The following is a 23,713-nucleotide window of genomic DNA, read 5'->3' on the forward strand; positions in this document are numbered from 1 at the left end:
GCATTATAATTGTTCTCTTTGCCAGCAGTAGGAAGTCACTGGAAACATTAGTCCGTAAACGCAAACATTCTAGAGTCTGATTCTTAGGGGTTATTTGGGATAATTTAAATAAGTACACTTTTTGTCTTTTTATGAAAAGATGTGCAGAAAAGTAAAGAGGTGATGTGATGAAAAAAAGATAAAAAGATGAATTATTTTAAAGATGCCAAAGTTAACCTTACTAGTGACAAAGTTCAGGTTTAATTGATATACGTAGTTTGCGAGTGATAAGTAGTAGTTTGGGCTTGATCAACTTTTGCCCCAACTTTCATTGTCTTTTCTTTGAACCTCTTGGAGGGTTTGGGTATTTGTGGAAAGGCAAGTGTGGACGATTTTAGAACATGTAGTTTGTGGGTATGAGAGGCAGAGGATCAATATCTTATTTCTGGTACCATTCTCAAAAAGATGATTGCCCTGGCCATCCAACACTTCCACATCTGATTAAGTTGTTTCTGTTTCCTTCTGCTCTGGTCCATGTTCCCATAAATTGCCATGCCCCCCAGGCTACTGTTGATCTATAAGGGGTCCTAAATAGGTTGAATTTGTTTCCATTTTTATCCACTAGTATTCACGGTCGGGATAAAGGTGAATTGGCGTATCCGTAAGACTTCTGGTTACACTACTAAAAATCGGACTTTTTGCGACGGTTACAAACCGTCGCATTCTTGTAGCGACGGCTAATTAATAGTTTTTGCGACGGTTTCGCCTGACACAAAAAAAGGGGAAAAAAATGGCATTTTTAGTGACGATGTTGATTGCCGTCGCAAAAAAATCATTTTTAGCGACGATATTTGCCGTCGCAAAAAATATTATTAGCGACGGTTTAAAACGTCGCCAAAAAAGTAATATTAAGTTAATACCGTATTGGCAACAGTTCAAACCGACGCAAAAGATTTATTTGCGACAGTTGAAGCCGTCGCAAAAGATTGGAACTAATATGTATATGCGACAGGTTAGCCCGTTGCTAATAAAATATAAGGAAATGAGAATTACATTAACGACGGTTTATTATTGTCGCAATGAAATTATTTTTTATAAAATCATATTTTATTAAATATTTCCTATACAAATTATTAATATTTTTAAAAATACATCCACATCCAAATTCACATTCAAAAAATCATATACCAAGAATAATATATATACCTTGTAACAATTGTCAATCAAATATTATTTACAAAAATATATAAAATAACCTCTAACAATACTAATAATTTTTTAAATTCAAGAACTCAAATTTTTAGTATCGACAATAGAAATAAAAAAATAAAAACAGATATAATGTAGCTTGTTTTGATATCAATAGTAAGCTCCCATATCGATATGCGAAGATATCACGAACTCAAAAGGTTTGCATCTGCAAAAAGAAACAAAAAAAAAAAAAAAAATCATCATTTACAACATAATTATTTTCAAACTTACAGAAAATGTAAAACATTTGATATTTTTTTCAAAAAAAAAATAAATAAATAAATAAGATTGTAAACTCTAATATCGATATGCGAAGATATCATCACGTTCTCAAAAGGGTTGTACCTGCAAAAAAAAAAATCAAAAAAAAAAATCATTTACAATATAATTAATTTCAAGCTTACAGCTGGAGCAGCAAACCCTGTTGCCAATAAAAAAAGAATTTATCAGGAAAAAACACTCATGTCATTAGAAACTTGTTAGCCAGTCATTAGAAACTTGTTAGCCAATAAATAAAAAATTCTGTATTAATTTCTAAAATAGAAACTTATAGAATAGTTGATCAATCGTCCTACATTTCCTTTATTTGTAGCATCAATTACTACTTCCTCGCTGATATTAAATAGCTGCAAAAACATTTCACCATAGTTAACATACCAAAACACACTTGACAAGTGCAATCAAGAACAATAAATATTGGAATAAGAGGTGTTCTGAACAAGCTAGATTAAAAACTAGCTTGGTTTAATCAAAACACTAGTAATGTAAAATCGGAATACTAAAAATAAAGAGTCCCACTCAAATAAACAAAGATTTCATAAATGAATTCAGTTAAGTTTTGAAATCTTCAAAGAGTGGATTGACAATTTGGCAGGTCACAATTTATGATATTCCTTCCAAAAATCTGACTACATTGAACAAGTAACCAACTCAAGTCCGAGTGAATGCTGTCAACAATAAACTAAAAAATAAACTCAACCAAGTGAATTTCTAATGTTCTTCAAACCCCTAATGTTCTTCAAAGCCCATCAACTGGACTAGAAAAAAAAAAAAGTTGGATTAGAACAAAATAATTATTGTTATAATTTACTCAGAAATGCTTTCGCCGCCTCTGAAATTTCCCAAGCAGAAGATCGAACCTCAACAGTTTTCTTTTTCTAGTCATCGACATTTTTTTAACCTACGGAAACAAAAAGCAAAATGAATTGGAGCGTCTCAATATGGAAATTTTTCATAAAAAAGAAAACACATGTTCTCATCATGTTCGACAAATTGCCCAGGTTAACCCAAGCAGTGGAACTAAGTTCCCCAACTGTCACCCAGGTGACCACATGCAGAAGTCAACCATCATCCTTCAACTAATCAATGCCATTCAAACTCCGAGGGTTTGTGAATATGGAATGACCATAAAGAAATAAAAATGCCTTGATGTGTGCAAATCAAACATAGATAGCAAATGATAGAAGTAACAAGAGAATATACACTCCAGGAAGGGTAAAAAATTGAATATAAAAATCTTAAGACCCATTGTTTTATGTCACAGAGAAAACCAGAATGATCAATCATGAAGTTCCATGCTTTTATGCACCAGCTGCATCATAATTCCAAATAGCTGGCATTAGTGATTAATGGTTGAAAGATGCAGAATGAAAAAGATTTATTCTCTACTGTGCAAATAAAAATTGACAAATCAAAGAAAGGAAGAGAGAGTACTACAGGGCTAGCATATTGTAATGCAAAGCACGATAACAAGAAAACAAGATCACACCCACTACAGGAAACAAATTAAGAATTCTATATGAAGCTCACTGGCAACATTGTCTAACCAATACATGCGGAGAAAATGAAAATGTGAATAATCAGAGCCTTAACTGCTTAGTTGTTTCGGTTCGTGCAGCTTTCACGGTTTCTCTGAGGCTAATAGCTTTCTCGACAAGCTTTGGTAATACCCACTTGATTTTACATGTTACCAAAAGCAACAATTTTCCATTGATAATCTTTTACTTTCTGTTAAGCTTCAATTTTCAGTTTGTCTTTTAACAATGCAACCCAGGTCTTCGGCTATAGACTAATAAACCTTCATTTCTTGAGTCCAAATACTTATTAGTACGATTTTATCTATTTTGTGCATCTTGGGATATTTGCTGGTTTTTCTTTGTGAAGATTTCACCATCTGAGCTAGCTGGCATCTACACCTACAACTATCCATCCCTCTTCCCCATTCTTCATCTCATCCACATTTAGATTGCCTACTACAGTTACATATTCAGTTATTGTGGTCCTAATTCATCACATCCACCCTTATCATATGGTTCCAATAAATATTCCAGCTTTGAATGTTCCAAGCATGGGTAAAAAATCACCTCCGGTGCTAGAGGTTGGCAATCTGCTAACTAAAGCTTGCCAAATGTTTATCACAGTTGGACCAATCCATGCATCCCTCAATATGTACCTGATCATAAGTTGGAAAATAAAGACTGTTGTGGCCTAGCGTATAAAAAAGCACTTACCATCCTGTGTAAGATCCTCAAATATTGACATGACGTCAGTCTTGAGATGAGCAGGTTCAACAGTTGCAGCAAACTTCCCCAAGTTTGTTGCAGCAGACCTCCTCACCATAGGCATGTCATCCTGACACAACTGGTTGTATATTGACCGTAATTCTGTCTTTAACATCTCTGAGGCACTAGGGTAAGTAATATGAAATAGTCCACAAGCAGAGACATGGGCTGTAAACCATTCACCTGCTGCCAGTCTCTATAGAAGGGAACTTACATAAGAAAAGGAATATATTTCTTTGGTAAGAAGAATAATATATCACGAGGATATAAATCAGAAATACTGTAAGCCATTTATAAACACGGAGCAATCCCATAATTAAAATAAATCCAGAGGAAACCTAAAGGAGCAACATGCATAGTTCAAGCTGGCAAAATGTACACTTCCATTTTCCAAAATAACACCATCATGGCATCACGCTGTAGAGTAGCCAATAGTAAAGAGAACAACAATGTAACAGGTAAATTTTTTTGTTATGGTAACAATGTTACTGCTTAGTTGTTTCGGTTCGTGCAGCTTTCACAGAATGCTCACACTTTGGCATATTATTGAAGTTCTTGTCCTATCCAACATAAAAGTAACACTTGAAAAAATTACAAAATGCAGGACTATCATGGAGCAAATCAAGCTTACTATAGGAAAAAAAAAGAAAAAAAAAAAAGAAATGACTCTAGAGGTATGGAGTTCCAACATACCTTAATAATAGGCTCAGCTGAAGGTGCATAGAGTCCAATAAAACAGTAGCAGCAGTAGGTATACTAGAACCAACCACTGCCCAGCTTTAGGTATACTAGAACCAATCAAGGTGCTATTAAACTCCTTAAGAAGTTCACCAGAAGTAAAAAAAAATTTAATAGCCTCAACAATATCCTTACCCACAACCTCCCAGGAACTCTTAAAGAAACTAGCCGGGTAGCCATTGGGTCCAGGGGCCTTGTTCCCATTAATAGACAGGAAAAACTGTCTTGCTTGAAAAACAGCATGATAATGTGATTTCCTAACAAATCCAAAGCTAAAAGTTCAACCTTTGAGCTAATTTCCTAACCCCAATAAAAATAAAAACTACCTACCTAAATCAGGACTATGGAAAAAAGCATTTGTAAGACCCTTTTTGTTAAGTTAGTTTGAGAAACAATGATTAAGTAGTCATGGCTGTCATTGAATTCCTTCTTGACAAAAACAGAGCTCTAGAATTTAAGAAAATAAAATAGTTCAAAACATGGTCCTAGCCATGTACACACACAGATTTATCAGACACCATGAAGTCAATGGAGATGAAGAGAAACAATGTACTAGCCACAAAACAAAAAGGACAACTAACTTTAAACTAAAAAATGAGAAAGGGAAACAAATAAAAATATGAGATATTAAAAAATATTTGCAGCTACTTGAACTAGTAAATATGAAACTGCAAAAACTCCATCATATTAACTTCAAATATTTCATTTCCCCTTTTACATTGATAAATTATATAACCTATCAATTTGACAGAATAGAACCTCACCGACATTTCAGCTACACACTCCACTCACATTAATGGTTCTCATAAGTACAGAGTGTTTCACCCATTAATCCCAAAAAAAACAAAACTGTGCATTTGACAAAGAACTTGAACAACCAGCAATTCACACAAATAAATAACCCAGAAAACTCAAAATCATCACAATTCTACCAACAACCAAAAAAAGAAAAAAAAGAAGGAAAAAAAAGTGTATTTCTCCCATTAATCCCAAAAAACAAAACTTTGCATTTGACAAAGAACTTTACTTGAACAACTAGCAATTCACACAAATAAATAACCATAACCCAGAAAACTCAAAATCACAGTTCCACCATTCCAAAATTGAAAGTAGTACCAACGAATTAACAAATTAAAAACCCAGACATCATCATCATCATCATCAAAAAAAAAAAAAAAACAAAACAGAACAAAACAATTCAATGAGGAAGAATTAGATTTGAAAATTAGTTCCATCAGTTGCTTTCGTTAAAGATAGAATCATTGTCCAAGTTGAAGAGTAATGGGGTTTCTTGAAAGCAAAAATCAAAAATCAGCCTCACTTGAGTCTTCTGTAGCTCGATATACTCTCTCACTAGTCAAAGCATCCAAACCCTTATTCCCATATTCCCTAAAATCAACACTATTAACACCCCTATTCCATTCAAAAGGCACCCAGAACAACTTCGAGCAACATAGAAAGGCACCCATGAAAACTTTTGATTTCAGATCGAAGAGAAGAGAATAGATGAGATGAGTGTGTACCGTCGATCGTTGCCACCACCGAACCAGTCTTGTTGTACCATCGAACTAGTCTCGCCGTTGAAGAGAGATCACCGTTTGAAACCCTTCCCCTTCAAACCCTGTCTTTACTTTCAATTTAAAAGATTGAAAGTAAACCAAACAAAATTAAGAGAAACCCAGATGTGAAAGTACCTCAGAAATCCAGAGAATGAAGCAGAAGGTGTTCGCGAAGAGGAGCGCAGGTTCAGAAACGCGGGATCCAAAGGATATAGGAGGGAGGGAGGGAGAGAGGGGGAAAGAGAAGGTTAGAGGCTAATTTATCAAACCTCGTCGCAGGCATCCAGATTTCACAACCGCCTCCTCTCGTCGTTGCAGCCCCCGCCAGAGAGATAGAGTGACGACTGGGTGAGAGGGAGGGAGAGAGCAGTGAGATTAGGGCTTTTTTTTTTTTTTTTTTTTTTGATCTCAAGAGATAACAGAGAATTTGGGAGTATCGGGAAAGAGGGAGAGTGGGAGGGGGTTTTGGCGCGAATTTAGGAATTACTATTTGCGACGATATTAAGGCCTGTCGCGAATGAAAGAGAAAAAATAAAATTTTGCAACGGATTGCCAAAAGAGCGTCGCAAAAAAGGAAAAAAAAATTTAAAACCAGAAAAATTTTGCCACGTTTAACTTACCGTCACATATAACCTTACTTTTTGCCATGGGCTAACTTTTTCCGTTGCAAAAACAATAAATGTCGTGACGGCACTTAAACCGTCGCAAATTGTTCCATGTCAAATGTCCCTTTTTCTAGTAATGTTAGTGTTTCTCCGTGATGTTTCCGACCAATAAGAAACTGCAAAATGCATTAATGTTGTGTTTGATTAGAGGATTTAGTAAGGGATTTGGAAAGGGAAAGGAAAGAGAAAGGGAAAGGGAAAAGGTATGTGAAACAATGTGAAATTTAAATATATTTTATTTACATTTTACCTACTTTTTTCATTTTCCTTTCTAAATCTCTCTTCAAATCTCCCAATCAAACACAGTATAAGTGAATTATTCTCCTTGCCTCTTACTTGTGGAAAATTATTAGGTAGTTCGAGAGTCTTATGTGATATTGTTTACGTGGTACTCTTGACAAATGAGAAATCGCAAAATATATTAGATGCGTTAATTTTTATCTCTCAATTACCTAACAAAGGGGAGTTAGTACTGTCCCTACTCATAAAGTTTTTTGTTACATTATTAGTTTAAAACGCCAAGTGGAATCACATAATATTCTGGTATTACTAAATAATTAGTCAAATAGTACCTAATAAATATGGGTGAGCATCATCGCTACGTAAACGTTTTTTGCTACCTTTTTTTTTATTGGAAACTTCATGTGGACAATAAACAACATAATATTTTGAGATGATCGAACAACTACCCAAAACGGAAACATCTCTAGAAATGAGGGTAAAATTGGGTATATCCTATCCTCTTTATATACCATTTTAATTAACGGAAATTCGTGTATTGGATCTCCTTTATTTTTTAAATCTTCCATTATTGGGATAGAAAATGAAAGCAACAGAGAGATAGAGAGAGTGAAGTCAGTGAAATAGGTCAGCAGCCCTTAGAATATGCCAGCAAATCTTCTGTGCACAAGGAGCAATGGCACCCTTGCTAGACCTTAATAAAGGGCCAAGTTTGATTCATATGTGAGAAGAGATCTGTTTAATTCAAATCAGTTACTAGTATATTTTACAGCAGATGAGTACTCTGATGACTCTGAGCTTTTTATTACATAAAATATTGGCAAAGAAGAAGAAGAAAGGTGTGGTTGAAACATGTACTTCATGTTTCAATTCGCTGAATATTTCCATGTTTTCTGTTTCTGATTGTGGGTGTAATTTTTTCTTCTAGCTCAAATCCTGGGCACCTTCTAGGCCTTAAACATATTACAATTATTAGTTGGTTTGCTGATATGTATATTTTGTGGTGATGCATGTTTTGTGCTCTGATTCTCCAACTGTCAATTTCTATAGATCAAATCCCAGCGATTTTGGAGTACAGTTAGGCCACATTTGTTTATTTATTATTATAATGCAATTAGGGGATTATGTGATAAGGAATAATGTAGGAAATTATTTATTAGTTCCATAACATATTATGTTGGATTCAAAGCATATGCAATACTATACTATACGGTTCTCTAGGATAATCTAATAATTTTTCGAAATGAGAAGATTCAAGTTTATATATTTATGTGTTTGAAGAGATATTAAGGTACCGTTTGGTAACACTTACGTTTTTAGTTTTCAGTTTTTATTTATAAAATTTTAAAAATTCAAATAAAAATTTGTTTGGTAAATTTTTAATTTATAAATCAGTAGTCTCAGTTTATAAATTTGGCCAAAAAATGTAAACTCAAAAAATGAGTTTACGTTTTGAATTTTGAGTTTTTTTTTTTTTTTACCACCCAACACTAGCCACCACCCGTCACCATTTTCCACCACCGTCTTCCGCCCCCACCTGCCACCACCACTCACCACCCACCACTTGCCGCCACCACCCACCTGTCACCCACCACCCACCAACCACCTACCACCCACTCGGCACCACCACCACCCACCCACCCACCTGTCACCACCACCGACCACCCACTCGCCACCACCACCTACCCCCCGCCACCACCACCACCCACCCACCACCCACTAGCCACCACCCACTCGCCACCACCACCCCCACCACCACCTGCCACCCACCCGTCACCTGCTACTACCATCCATCCGCTCGCCACCACCACTCATCACCCACCTGCCACCACCCACCACCCACTACCACCACCACCATCACCCACCACCCACCACCAGCCACCTGCCGCCACCACCTACCACCTGCCGCCACCACCCACCACCCACCCACCACCACCACCACTCGTCACCTACCCGCCACCACCACCCACCCGCTACCACCCACCTGCCACCACCATCCACCCACCCGTCACCGCTTTCCACCACCGTCTTCCACCACTACCACCCGCCACTTGCCACCACTTTCCACCATCGTCTTCTGCTACCATCACCCCTCACCTGCCACCATTTTCTAGGGGTGAGCATGGTCCGGATTGGATCGGATTGGGATAAAACCAGGACCAATCCGTTATTTACAGTTCTTGAAAAATTAGAACCAATCCAATCCGTTTAAATCATGGAACCAATCCGAACCAATCCATTTAAATACGGATTGGATCGGTTTAGGACCACGGATTCACATAATTAAATAACAAAAATATATATATATAACACTTGAATTTCATAAAAATATAAACATGACGCTATATTAGTTCCATAATAGCAATATGTTTTTCTATAATAACGACATACTGTTTTATAATTTAAACAACCATAAGAAAACTGGTTTCACCATAAGTATTTAGACCATTGCAAATTAAAACTTAAAACTAACAAACAAAAGTAATAAAAGAAGATATTATACGGTTTTAGGTTTGAGTTTAGATTTTATATAGAATAAGAGAAGATACTATGGGGGAGGTTGTATAATAAAAATATAGACTATTTGTATACGGTCCGGATCGGTTCCAATCCGGAACCATGGGATTCAATCCGGAACCAATCCATGAACTACGGATTTTTAATTCTTCAATCCGGAACCGAACCGCGGATTCAAAAAACCAATCCAAACCTATCGGATTGGACTGGACTGGATCGGATTACGGATTTCACGGATTCCTTGCTCAGCCCTACCATTTTCCACCACCGTCTTCCGCCGCCACCACCTGCCACCACTTGCCATTTCTCACTCTTTTTTATATTTTAATTTTTTTTTTAAACATTTTGTCTAAACCAAACGCATTTGTAGTTTATGTTTTTTTAAAAATAAACAAAAAAATAAACAAAAATCAGTTTTTAAAATTTTTGTAAATATATACTGAAAACGTAAACGTTACCAAACAGACAATAAATGATTTTATATAGATCATGATAATATTGAGTGCTATGTGGGTGTTTAAGAAGTTACTATTTTAATATGCTATTTTAGTAGTCTAAAATTTTTATGTTTGAGAAGATGATTGATTTTTTTTTGTAGTTGGATATGATGTTTACAAGAGAAAAAGTAAAATAATTATGGATTTGATGTGGCATTTTATCTTACTAGCTATTTTAGCTTATTTTATCTTTTTATGAATTTTATCCTAAAAATAGCTAAAATTTTTCTTGCCAAACATCCCATATGTTTGGTTATACTTAGATAAAGAATGGGATAAGATTTGAAGATTATTTTTTGGCCTTCGGATGAAGGGAAGGAAGCAAATATCCAAAGGGGGTTGTATTATATATCCTTAATTTTGGGAACTAGATATCCAACCGGGCATCTAATAACCCTTTAGTGGCCAACTAAACATGGGATTAGGGGATGTGGGCTTTACACTATTGTTGATGTTGGCCCATTTTAGAAACATGATCAAAAGTTAAAAGTTAGCTTTTAACTTATTTTGAGTCACATCAATCTCACATAAAATAATAAAAAAAGTTTAAAAAGTTAAAAAGTTAATTTTTAACCATCTTTCCAAAACACTCCATTTTTTTTGTTGTTGTTTGTTTGTTTGTTTGTCTGTTTTTTCAAAACTCTTTAATCCGATGGCGTAGTAAAGAAGCTTACCACTTATATGTTATTAGGAAGCCATGGTTTGGCTAACATGTTGGAGCTAAATAATCACAAAAAGACAAAATAGGCTATATAAGTCAATAAGACAAAATACTACTTTTTAGTCATAATCATTGCACATTTTCTCTCACAAAAAGTTTAAAAAGCCTCAAAACAAAAACCAAACGAGGCTAAAAAATTCCCAACACAAAAAAGTTGGCTAAAAAAGCCAATGCCAAATGAACCCCAAGCCTATTTTGGGAAAATGGATTAAAAGCCAAAAGTCAGTTTTTGATTCATTTTGGATCACATCACCTTTTACATAAAACAATAAAAAAAAGTTCAAAAAGTCAGCTTTTAACCATCTTTTTGAAACACTCCTAAATTAGTAACGATACATCTCTTTAATCTTGGAATTTTAATTGAGCTCTAATGATGTGGTAGGGAATAATAATAATTAAAAAAAAAATGAAAACATCACATCATAGTGGGGCCCACTCCCATTAAAGCTCACAATCATTTTTCTTAGTAAATTCTAGAAACTTCTTAGTAGTACAAAACATTTGAAATGGGTGCAAAAACTATGGAGCCACGTGGGAACAAGCTTAAAAAAAGTTAAAAGTCAGCTTTTAATCTATTTTGAATCATATCACTTCTCATATAAAAAAGCCAAAAAAAGATTAAAAAGTCAAAAAATCAGCTTTTAACCAACTTTTCACATTGCCCCGGAGTCTTATATGGAGACATTTTTTTTTGTAATTTGAAGTTATATATATATATATATATATATACATTTGTATTATGTGTAAAAATATATTTAAATGTGTAAAAATATGTAAAATAATTAAAATTTATTTTAAATGTGAATTTCATTATATAAGAATTAAATTTAAATAAAAAATTAATTTTGTTGATACATTTTTTTTTTCTTTTTTTTTTGGGGTTCTTAACTATTTTGAGCACGCGTAGACTAAACTGATGTGTGGGAGTCAAGTCAAGCTACAATGAAAAAGGGTTATATATATAAAATTAGAGGAATAGAGTACAACCAAAATAATAATAATAATAATAATAATAATAATGAAAGAAAAATGATTGATTCCTCTAAAAAGAAAGTTCTAGAGGAGCTCTAAATGGGTGGAGTACATTCATAATGTGATGTTTGTGTTTTGTATTTTGTGTTATTTTTATTTTTTTTTATTTTTATTTTACCACATTACTAAAGTTCAAATTAAAGCTCAAATATTAGAGTTGTTTATCATTTCCCATTTAGAAAACAAGAGGTTACATGTAATATGATGAGAGTTTTTTAGGTGGAGGAAAATTGACACTTTGATGGCGATTAATGCTTGAGAACTTGAAATATTGTGATCCCTATGACCTTTAATTGATTAGTGACCACTCATTATATATTTTTTCCCTCTCTCTCTCTCTCTATTCCTAATTGTTCTGAGCATGCGTAGACTAGACTAATGTGTGAAAGTCAAGTCAATGTACAATGCAAAAGGGTTATATATATAAAATTAGAGGAATAGAGCACCACCACAAAAAAATTTTGAAAGAAAAATGATTGACACCTCTAAGAAGAAAGCTCTGGAGCACATTCATGATGTGATGTTTGTATTTTGGGTTTTGGGTTTTATGTTTTTTTTTTCACTTTACTACATTACTAAAGTTCAAATTAAAGCTCAAATATTAGAGTTGTTTATCATTTCCCATTTAGAAAATAAGAGGTTACACGTAATATGAGGAGAGTTTTCTAGGTGGAGAAAAATTGACACTTTGATGGCCGTTAATGCTTGAGAATTCCAAAAATTGTAATCCCTATGACCTTTAATTGATTAGTGACTACCCATTATGTATTTTTTTTCCTCTATGCCCTCTCTCTCTCTCTCTCTCTCTCTCTCTCTCTCTCTCTATTCCTAACTGTACTGAGCATGCATAGACTAGACTGATGTGTGTGAGTCAAGTCAAGCTACAATGCAAAATATATTAGATGAGTTATTTTTTCTTTCTCAATTACCTATGTGAGTTAGTACTATTGAGTTTTTGGCATTTATTGTAATTGATTCTTGTAAATCATTCTATTTCTAGGATAGGTATGCACAGATCATAGAGATTGATTATAGGAGATTGATTGTAGGAGTCAATCCCAGTGGGATTAACTTGCTATATAACCATGTACATACGCTGTGTGAAAAAAGTGAAAATATTTTTCTTCCTTATTTATGAGTTGTACTACCCTACTCATAAAATTTTTCGTTACATTATTTGTTTGGAACACCAAGTCAACAACGTCACATAGTACTCTGGTACTACTAAATAATTAGTCAAAAAGTACCTAATAAATATGGGTAAGCATTATCCTTACCGTAAAATTTTTTTGCTACATTTTATTTATTTATTAGAGACTTCATGTGGACAATATACTGTTGGAACAATCTTTTGTGTATAATAAATAAATTGAAACCAAATCAAACAAATAAAATAAATAACTTACAAGATTTATTTTACTAAACTGAATGAATATTTAAAAGATCAAGTCGAGTGTGTGACACTCTGTCCTTAAAACAGATTCGCCCCGCTACGGTGCATACGGATAAAAGGCGTCTATCTCTCAGGATAAAATGATCTTTATAAATTATAGTAGCACTCCAAACAATTTGTTCGGTGAACAAAATCTGTGTTCTATACTCTCAAATATTTCTCCTAAAATAATATGAAGAATAGATAATGCAAAGGAGCACAAAATGAAGGCAAGAAAAATGAATTTCCGGAACCAAATGACTACTGGAAAATGACTGGTATATAGGCAAAAAACAGACCCGAATAGGTCTGATTTTGAACTTGAACAGGTGTAAAAAACTAGACAGATTCAGTTTTGAAATTCAAATAGATAACTTTAGCATTTTAATTTGTCCAGAAACTACTGTGTAAAATTGAATCTGTCTGGGCATTTTTTGAATTTGTCTGGCAGCTTCAACCTGTCCGAAATTTGCAACTGTTGTGGAATATGGTAGAGGCACAAATTTTGGACAAAAATTTGAATTCAAATACATTTTGAAATTCAAATAATTTCCTACAAGAATTTTTGAAAAAATTCAAATAAATTTTGTCCAAAAATTAATGTTAGAATCGACCCGACCCACAACCCACACCCGGACTCGGCCGGACAGACGGCGGCGCATGTGTGTGGTAGTTTGGGCTAAGGTTCACTTTGTCCATAACTCCTTCCTTCTACAAACTTCAGGTGCCTCTTGGGGCCCAACCCAAGGTTGTACACTTAGAGCTTATATACTCATAAAAGCTTTCTTAAACTTTCAATATAGGACAACCCATTTGAAGGAACCACATTTATTTTTTAAAATATCCATTCCACGAACCTGAAAATGACTCGAGTTCCCATTCACACATAAATGGTTCTGACGAACCGTCTTCACCGTGTCATTTACCATGCGGCAAGGAACACGTCACTTCTTCAGACCCACCCCAAAAGACATATGGGACCCACTCAATTTTGGGCTCAAAGATAACCCAAAATAAGCCTATAAAAACCAATTTTCCAACAATTCCTCACATGAATGGAATTTGACGGAGAGAAAATGCAACAACATGATCTAATTACAAAGAGTACAGAAATTGGAAATATTCTGCAAAGGATAGGTAGCTTTTGGCTTTGAATCTTCCCTTGTGAGACACTACCGAATTTACTAGCTAACTAGTGAACATGATGTCTGGAACTATTTATCCATTTGTGTAAACCAAGACAATAGAACTCACACAGTATATCCCCAGACACAGTTTAGTTCTCACTATTGTGTCCATTTTGGCCCTGAACAACCTAGTCTTTCATGAGTGCTCTAGAGAATTGTAGCCCTTTACAAATCTTATAGAACCAGCCCAGTTCACACTCACATAGGTGATTCTTATGAAAAGTATCCTGCCATACTGCACTAGGTTTACCTAGATATAAGAATCATTAAAAGTATTACTTAACCTAAAACGCTGCAGACATCACTATTTCATCATAGAAATTGATAGGAGTTTGACTCCCCAGTGATTTTTCTGAGTCATACACAACTCGATTGTCCCTTTGAACCTAGATCTTGGGATCTCCAGTGAATTAGGTTGGGCTGTTGTTGTGGTAACTCTTATTTAATAGGCTTAAGTCCAATTCCCTTCGATAAATTCTCAACTAGCTCTCCTGCTAACCATTCGGTTAGTGGATCCGCTATGTTTTACATATTCAATGGAAATAATTTCATTAGAGAGTAGTGGTCTTACGGTGTTATGTCGACGACGAATGTGTCGAGACTTACCGTTATTCATATGACTATGTGCTCTACCAATTACTGATTGACTATCGCAATGTATGCATATAGCAGGCACCGGTTTTGGGTACATTGGAATATCTTCAAGGAAGTGGAGAAGCCATTCTGCCTCTTCCCCAGCTTTATCTAAAGTTATGAATTCTGATTCCATAGTAGACCTAGCAATGCAAGTCTGTTTGGAAGATTTCCAAGATACAGCCGCATCACCAAGAGTAAAGACATACCCACTAGTGGATTTTAAGTTTCTAGTATCCGATATTCAATTTGCATCGCAATATCCTTCAAGTACTGTTGGATATCTAGTATAATTAAGCCCAATGTTACGAATAATTTTGAGGTATTTTAGAACTCTTATAATTGTTTTCCAGTGTTCTACTCCTGGATTACTCGTATATCTACTTAATTTACTTACTACATAAGCTATATCCGGGCAAGTGCAGTTCAGCAAGTACATTAAGTTTCTAATAATTTGGGCATACTTTAATTGAGAAGTACTTTCCTGTACATTCTTAGAAAGAAACAAATTAACATCCACAGGTGTTCTAGCAAGATGATCATCATCTTTGCTGAATTTGTCAAGTACTTTCTCAATGTAATAAGATTGTGACAAAACATAACTTTCTGATGTTCTGATAATTTGCATACCAAGAATTACATCAGCAATGCCCATGTCCTTCATGTCAAAATGTTTATTCAACATTTTCTTGGTAGTTTTAATCATGTCATTATTACTACCTATGATGAGCATATCATCTACATAAAGACATACTATGACATAACCTTTGTCTGTGTTTTTAATATAAACACATTTGTCACACTCATTAATTTTAAATCTATTTAACATCATTGTCTAGTCAAATTTCTCATGCCATTGCTTTGGCGTTTGTTTTAAACCATATAATGATTTAACCAATTTATACACTTTCTTTTCTTTTCCTGGAACAGAAAATCTTTCTAGCTGTTCCATGTAAATTTCTTTATCTAACTCACTATTTAAGAAAGTGGTTTTCACATCCATTTGATGAATTTCTAGATTGTACAACGATGCAATAGCAATTAGCATTCTAATGGATGCTATTCTAGTAACCGGTTAGTATGTGTCAAAGTAATCAAGACCTTCTTTTTGTCTAAAACCTTTGACCACAAGTCTGGCCTTATATTTGTCAATTGATCCATCCGCTTTCATTTTTCTTTTGAAAATCCCCTTGTATCCAAGAAGTTTACAATCTGGTGGAAAATCCACCAATTCCCAAGTGTGATTTTGCATGATGGATTCAACTTCACTGCATACAGCTTCCTTCCATAAAGGAGCTTCAGGACTGGACATAGCTTTCTTAAAAGTTAAAGGTTCATTTTTTAACAAAAATGTTAGAAAATCTGGACCAAAAAATTTTGAGGTTCTAGCACGTTTACTACGCCTAGGTTCCTCTTCCTCATTTTGATCTATCTCTTGCTCTTGTTCTTAATCTTGATCTTGATCATGACTAGTAATAGCATCATGAGATCTGTTATTATTACTAGTCTCTTGTCCAGTCTTATTTGGAAATACATGTTCAAAGAAAGATGCATTCTGGGATTCAATACTAGTATTTACATACATTTCGGAATGTTCTGATTTATAAATCAAAAATCGATATGCACTATTATTCTTGGCATAACCAATGAAAATACAATCAACAGTTTTAGGACTTATCTTAGTCTTCTTAGGATTTGGAATAACCACTTTAGCCAAACACCCTCACACTTTTAAGTATTTGTAGGATGGTACTCTCACATACCGCAATTTATAAGGTGTTGGATTCACTTTTTTTCAGGATACTTTATTTAAAACATAATTGGTAGAAAGTATTGCTTCCCTCCACAAGTTCTGAGGTATTCCAGAACTTATTAACATAGCATTCATCATTTCTTTTAAAGTCCTATTTTTCCTTTCGGCAATTCCATTTTGCTGAGGTGAGTAAGGAGCGATGGTTTGATGAATTATTCCATGTTCTTTACAAAATTCACCAAAAGGTGATTCATATTCGCCCCCTTATCACTTCTAAGTTTTTTGATTTTTTTACCAAGTTGATTTTCAACTTCATTCGTATATTGAATAAAAGTTTTCAAAGTTTCATCCTTGGTTCGAATTAAATAAACGTAACTACATCTAGTATAGTCATCTATAAAAGTGATAAAATACTTTTTTCTACCTCTAGTTTGAATTGATTTAAAATCACAAATGTCACTATGAATTAATTCAAGTGGTTCCGTACTTCTTTCAATTGAATGAAAATGAGTTTTGGATAATTTTACCTCAACGCAAATTTCACATTTATGATTTGAATCAATATCAAATTTAGTTAAACATTCCATATTAATTAATTTGCACAAAGATCCATAATTAACATGTCCAAGTCTACCATGCCAGAAATTTGAAGACTCAATCAAGTAAGAAGAAGATGCATTTTTATTAATAACAGAGGGTATAACAGTCATTACATTCATTTTGAAAAGGCCATCAGACAGGTAACATTTTCCTACATACATCCCGTTTTTGGTAAGTACAAACTTGTCACTTTCAAAAACTAGCCTAAACTCATTTTTACTCAATAAAGATCCGGAAATAAGGTTCTTGCGAATGTCCGGTACATGCAGTACATTGTTGAGAGTGAGTTCCTTTTTAGATGTCATCTTCAGAATAATCTTTCCTTGTCCTTCAACTTTAAAAGTCGAGGAGTTGTCCATAAAAAGTTATTCACCGTTTTCCACTATAGAATAAGATGTGAACATCTTTTTGTCGGCACAAATATAACGAGTAGCACCAGTGTTCACCCACTACTCTTTAGGATTTCTGACAAGGTTTTCCTCAGACACAACTGCAGAAAGATATATGACATCTACACCATTGGAAATTTTATCCATTTTAGTCATATTGGCTTGAGCAGGCTTCTTGCTTGATCTTCCTTTGCCTTTGCGTTTGCAACGGCAATCTTTAGCCCGATGTCCCTCTTTGTCACAAATGTAACACTTTCCATTAAACTTATACTTTTTAGTTTCCCCTCCTTTAGATAGCATTTTTTTCTGCCATCCTTTAAAATCAGTTCCTAAGAACTTCTCTGGTTTTTCACCATGATTGACTGGTACAGTCACAATAAAAGGAGGGGTTGGCGCAGTTGCAGCCACCATACTAGTACTTGTTTGGACATTAGTTTGTCCAGTTTCAGTAGCCATAAATTCTAGATTATAAAACAAAATTAGAATTAGAATTATACTACACAGAAAATTTAAATCAAAACCACAGAATTAAATTCTATAAAATAAAAGAAACAAACACTGTAACTTTTATTTTCAATTAATTTGAAAATAAAATAAAATTTTATTTAACCAAATTAATTCCACATAGAAAATTAAATTTCTGTAACATTTCAATAATTAAAATACTGAAACAGAATTTTAATTAATGAATAATCAGAAATAATTTCTGAAACCCAAAATTAATTTTTGACAAACTTCACAAATAAATATTTATAATTGTTAATGACACCAATATATTACTACTAATTGTCAAAGAAAATAAACAGTATATTACTATTATCTGTCAACCAGTATATAACTACTATTTGTTTTTCCAACCAGAATATTATTTTGTAAAACCACAGAAAATAATTTCTGTAAGAAGAAGAAAGAGAAAATGAAACAAACGAAAAATTCTGTAAACAGAATAATTCGAATCTGTCTTAAGATTGTTGGAACAATCTTTCTGTGTACAATAAATAAATTGAAACCAAATCAAACAAATAAAATAAATAACTTACAAGATTTATTCTATCGAACCAAATGAAAATTTAAAAGATCAAATCGAGTGTGTGACACTCTGTCATTAAGACAGATTCGTCCCGCTACGGTGTTTACGACTAAAAGGCGTCTATCTCTCAAGATACAATGATCTTCACAAATTGTAATAGCACTCCAAACAATTTGCTCGGCGAACAAAACCTATGTTCAATACTTTCAAATATTTTTCCTAAAATAATATGAAGAATAGATAATGCAAAGGAGCACAAAATGAAGGCAAGAAAAATGAATTTCCAGAACCAAATGACTGCTGGAAAATGACTGGTATACATAGGCAAAAAATAGATCCGAACAGGTCAAATTTTGAACTTGAATAGGTGCAAAAAACTGGACAGATTCAGTTTTGAAATTCAAATAGATAACTGCAGCAGTTTAATTTGTCCAGAAATTGCTATGTAAAATTGAATCTGTCTGGCACAAATTTGGGATAATTTCCTGCAAGAATTTTTGGAAAAATTCAAATAAATTTTGTCCAAAAAATTAATGTTAGAAATGACTCGACCCACAACCGGATAGACGGCAGCGCGTGTAGCGGTTTGAGCTAAGGTTTATTTTGTCCATAACTCCTCTCTTTTACAAACTTGGGGTGCCCCTTGGGGCCCAACCCAAGGTTGTATACTTAGAGCTTATATACTCACAAAAACACTATTAAAGTTTCAATGTGGGACAACCCATTTTAAGGAAATCCACATTTATTTTTTAAAATATCCATTCCACGAAACCGAAAATGAAGTCAAGTTCCCATTCGCTCATAAATGGTTTTGACAAACGGTCGTCATCATGTGACTTGCCATGCGGTAAGGAACACGTCACCTCTTCGAACCCACCTCAAAAAATATATGGGACCCATTCAATTTTGGGTTTAAAGATGGCCCAAAATAAGCCTATAAAAACCAATTTTCCAACATATACAACATAATATTTTGAGATTATTGAACAAATATCCAAAACGGAAACATCTCTAGAAATGAGGGTAAAACTGGGTATATCCTATCCTCTTTATATCCCATTTTAATTTAACGGAAATTCGCGTATTGGATCTCCCTTTATTTTTCAAATCTTCCGTTATTGGGATACAAAATGAAAGCAACAAAGAGATAGAGAGAGTGAAGTCAGTGAAGTAGATCAGCAGCCCTTAGAATATGTCAGCAAATCTTGTTTGCATGAGGAACAATGGCACCCTTGCTAGACCTTGAAGGGCCAAGTTTGTTTCATATGTGAGTGAGAGGTCTGTTTAATTCAAATCAGTTACTAGTATATTTTACAGCATATGAGTACTCTGATGACTCTGAACCTTTTATTACATAAAATATTGGCAAAGAAGAAGAAGAAAGATGTGGTTGAAACATGTACTTCGGGTTTCCATTCGCCGAATATTTCCATGTTCTCTGTTTCTGACTGTGGGTGTAATTTTTTCTTCTGGCTCCAATCCTGGGCAACTTCTAGGCCTTATATATATGTTTTAGAGCACTAAATTGAGAGCTCTAGAGCATCACTAATGATGTGGCACAGTGGCCCCCACCAAAGTGATGTGATGTTTTGCCTTGAGTTTGTTTTTTTTTTTTTTTTTTAAACTCATTAGAGCTATTAGTGGTCCAAAAATTAGTGGGATGAATCACTACTCGATAAGGAATAATGTAGGAAATTATTTATTAGTTCCAGAACATATTATGTTGGATTCAAAGCATATGCAATGCTATACTACTATACGGTGCTCTAGGATAATCTAATAATTTTTCGAAATGAGAAGATTTAGGTTTATATATTATATATGCTTGAAGAGATATTAAATGATTTTATATAGATTATGATAATATTGAGTACTATGTGGGTGTTTGGAAAGTTATTATTTTAGTAGGCTATTTTAGATTTTGGTTATTTTAGTAGGTTAAAATTTTTATGTTTGGGAATATGATTGGATTTTTTTTTTATAGTTGGATGAGATGTTTATAAGAGAAAAAGAAAAATAATTATGAATTTGATGTGACATTTTATCTTACTAACTATTTTATTTTTTTTTATTTTATCTTTTTATGAATTTTATCCTAAAAATAATTAAAAAATTTCTTGCCAAACATCCCATATGTTTGGTTATACTTAGATAAAGAATGGAATAAGATTTGAAGATTATTTTTCGGCCTTTAGATGAAGGGAGGGAAGCAAATATCCAAAGGGGGTCATATTATTTATCCTTAATTTTGGGAACTACATATCCAACAGGACATCTAATACCCCTTCAGTGGCCAACTAAACATGAGATTAGGGGATGTGGGGTTTACACTGTTGTTGGCCCATTTTGGAAATATGATTAAAAGTTAAAAGTCAATGAGTAATGATTCATCCCCCTTTTCCCCCCACCCCCTTTGACCCCCTCTCTCTGTCATTGGTTACCTTTTCTTTTTCTTTTTCTTTTTTTTCCTGTTCCTCCAATCACCCCCTACCACGTGGCAAAGGGGGTGAGGGGGTAACCCCCAAAAGGGGGTCCCAAGCATTATTCAAAGTTCAATTTTTAACTTATTTTGGGTCACATCAACTTTCACATAAAATAGTAAAAAAAATTTAAAAAGTTAAAAAGTCAATTTTTAACTATCTTTTCAAAACACTTCATTATTGTTGTTTTGTTTTGTTTGTTTGTTTTTGTTTTTTTTTTTTTTTTTTTTTCAAAACTCCAATACCCTTTAAGCCAGTGGTGTAGTAAAGAAGCTTACCACGTACGTGCTATTACGAAGCCATGGTTTGGCTAACATGTTGGAGCTAAATAATCATAAAAAGACAAAATAGGCTATATAAGTCAATAAGACAAAATATTACTTTTTATCCATAATCATTGCACTTTTTCTCTCACAAAAGTCAAAAAATACTCCAAAACAAAAACTAAGCGAGGCTAAAAAGTCCCAACACAAAAAAGTTGGCTAAAAAAGCCAATGCCAAACGAACGCAAAGCCTATTTTGGGAATATGGATTAAAAGCCAAACGTCATCTTTTAATTCATTTTGGGTCAAATAACATTTCACATAAAACAGTAAAAAAAAGCTTTAAAAAGTCAAAAAGTCAGCTTTTAACCATCTTCTCAAAACACCCCTAAATTAGCAATGATACATCTCTTTAATTTTAGAATTCTAATTGAGCTCTAATGATGCGGTAGGGAATAATAATAATTAAAAAAAATCAAAACATCACACCACAGTGGAGCCCACTCCCATTAGAACTCCCAATCATTTCTCTTACTAAATTCTAGAAACTTCTTAGTAGTACAAAACTTTTGAAGTGAGTGCAAAAACTATGGAGTCATTTGGGAACAAGCTAAAAAAGCCAACAGTCAGCTTTTAACCCATTTTGAAACACATAACCTCTCATATTAAAAAGTCAAAAAAAAGTTTAAAAAGTCAAAAAATTAACTTTTAACTAACTTTCCACATTGCCCTGGAGTCTCATATGGAGAGATTTTTTTGTGATTTGAAGTTATATATATATACACATTTGTATTATGTGTGAAAATATATTTAAATGTCTAAAAAATGTGTAAAATAATTAAAAATTATTTTAAATGTGAATTTCATTATATAAGAATTAAATTTAAATAAAAAATTAATTTTGTTGATACATTTTTTTTGGGATCCTTAACTATTCTGAGCATGCGTAGACTAAACTGATGTGTGGGAGTCAAGTCAAGCTACAACACAAAAGGGTTGTATATAAAAGTAGAGGAATAGAGTACAACCAAAAAAAAAAAAAAAAAAAAAAATTGAAAGAAAAATGATTGACACCTCTAAAAGAGAGTTCTAGAGGAGCTCTACAAGGGTGGAGTACATTCATGATGTGATGTTTGTATTTTGTGTTTTGTGTTTTGTGTTTTTTTTTTTTTACTTTACCACATTACTAAAGTTCAAATTAAAGCTCAAATATTAAAGTTGTTTATCATTTCCCATTTAGAAAACAAGAGGTTACATGTAATATGATGAGAGTTTTCTAAGTGGAGGAAAATTGACACTTTGATGGCGATTAATGCTTGAGAATTTGAAAAATTGTGATCCCTATCATCTTTAATTGATTAGTGACCACTCATTATGTATTTCTCTCTCTCTCTCTCTCTCTCTATATTCCTAACTGTTTTGAGCATGCGTACATTAGACTGATGTACGGGAGCCAAGTCAAGCTACAATGCAAAAGGGTTATATATGTAAAATTACAGGAGTAGAACACCACCACAAGAAAATTTTGAAAGAAAAAATGATTGACACGTCTAAAAAGAGAGTTTTGGAGCACATTCATAATGTGATGTTTGTATTTTGTGTTATGTGTTTTATGTTTGTTTTTTTTTTTTTTTTACTTTTCCACATTACTAAAGTTCAAATTAAAGCTCAAATATTAGAGTTGTTTATCATTTCCCATTTAGAAAATAAGAGGTTATACCTAATATGAGGAGAGTTTTCTAGGTGGAGGAAAATTGACACTTTAATGGCCATTAATGCTTGAGAATTCCAAAAATTGTGATCCCTATGACCTTCAATTGATTAGTGGCCACTCATTATGTATTTTTTTCCTCTCTCTCTCTATTCCTAACTGTTCTGAGTATGCATAGACTAGACTAATGTGTGGGAGTCAAGTCAAGCAACAATGCAAAAGCGTTTTATATATATAATTAGAGGAATAGAGCACAATCACATGAAAATTTTGAAAGATAAGTGTGTTTAGTTTAAGTTTTTTGAATTAAGTTTTTTGAAAATTGAGTTTTTGATTTTCATGTTTTTTTTGTTTTTAGTGAATATTTTTAACATTTTAAACATTTTTTTTTTACTTTTTTTGATGAATCTTACTTAGATGTATCTAAAAAGTAAAAAATTTATGAAAAAATATTTTAAAAAATTAATAAATACAT

At 33.5% G+C, this 23,713-nt stretch overlaps 1 long non-coding RNA gene across 3 annotated transcripts; it reads right to left on the reverse strand.

Moving 5' to 3' along the window:
• Window positions 1-1,314: 1,314 nt before the first annotated feature.
• LOC145797513 (uncharacterized) lies at window positions 1,315-6,837 on the reverse strand. 3 transcript variants are annotated; one of them, XR_014339060.1, is made up of 5 exons: window positions 6,224-6,837; window positions 6,053-6,150; window positions 3,741-3,987; window positions 1,806-1,856; window positions 1,315-1,575 (listed from the first exon to the last, which is right to left on the reverse strand). It is a non-coding gene; the product is annotated as an uncharacterized LOC145797513 (long non-coding RNA). The 3 variants fall into 3 exon arrangements; XR_014339062.1 differs by having other exon boundaries at window positions 6,053-6,154; window positions 6,224-6,558; XR_014339061.1 differs by lacking the exon at window positions 1,806-1,856.
• Window positions 6,838-23,713: the final 16,876 nt, after the last annotated feature.

Source organism: Camellia sinensis, chromosome 8 (assembly GCF_055761805.1).
Source record: "Camellia sinensis isolate YWXY chromosome 8, ASM5576180v1, whole genome shotgun sequence".
Classification (NCBI taxonomy): Eukaryota; Viridiplantae; Streptophyta; class Magnoliopsida; order Ericales; family Theaceae; genus Camellia; species Camellia sinensis.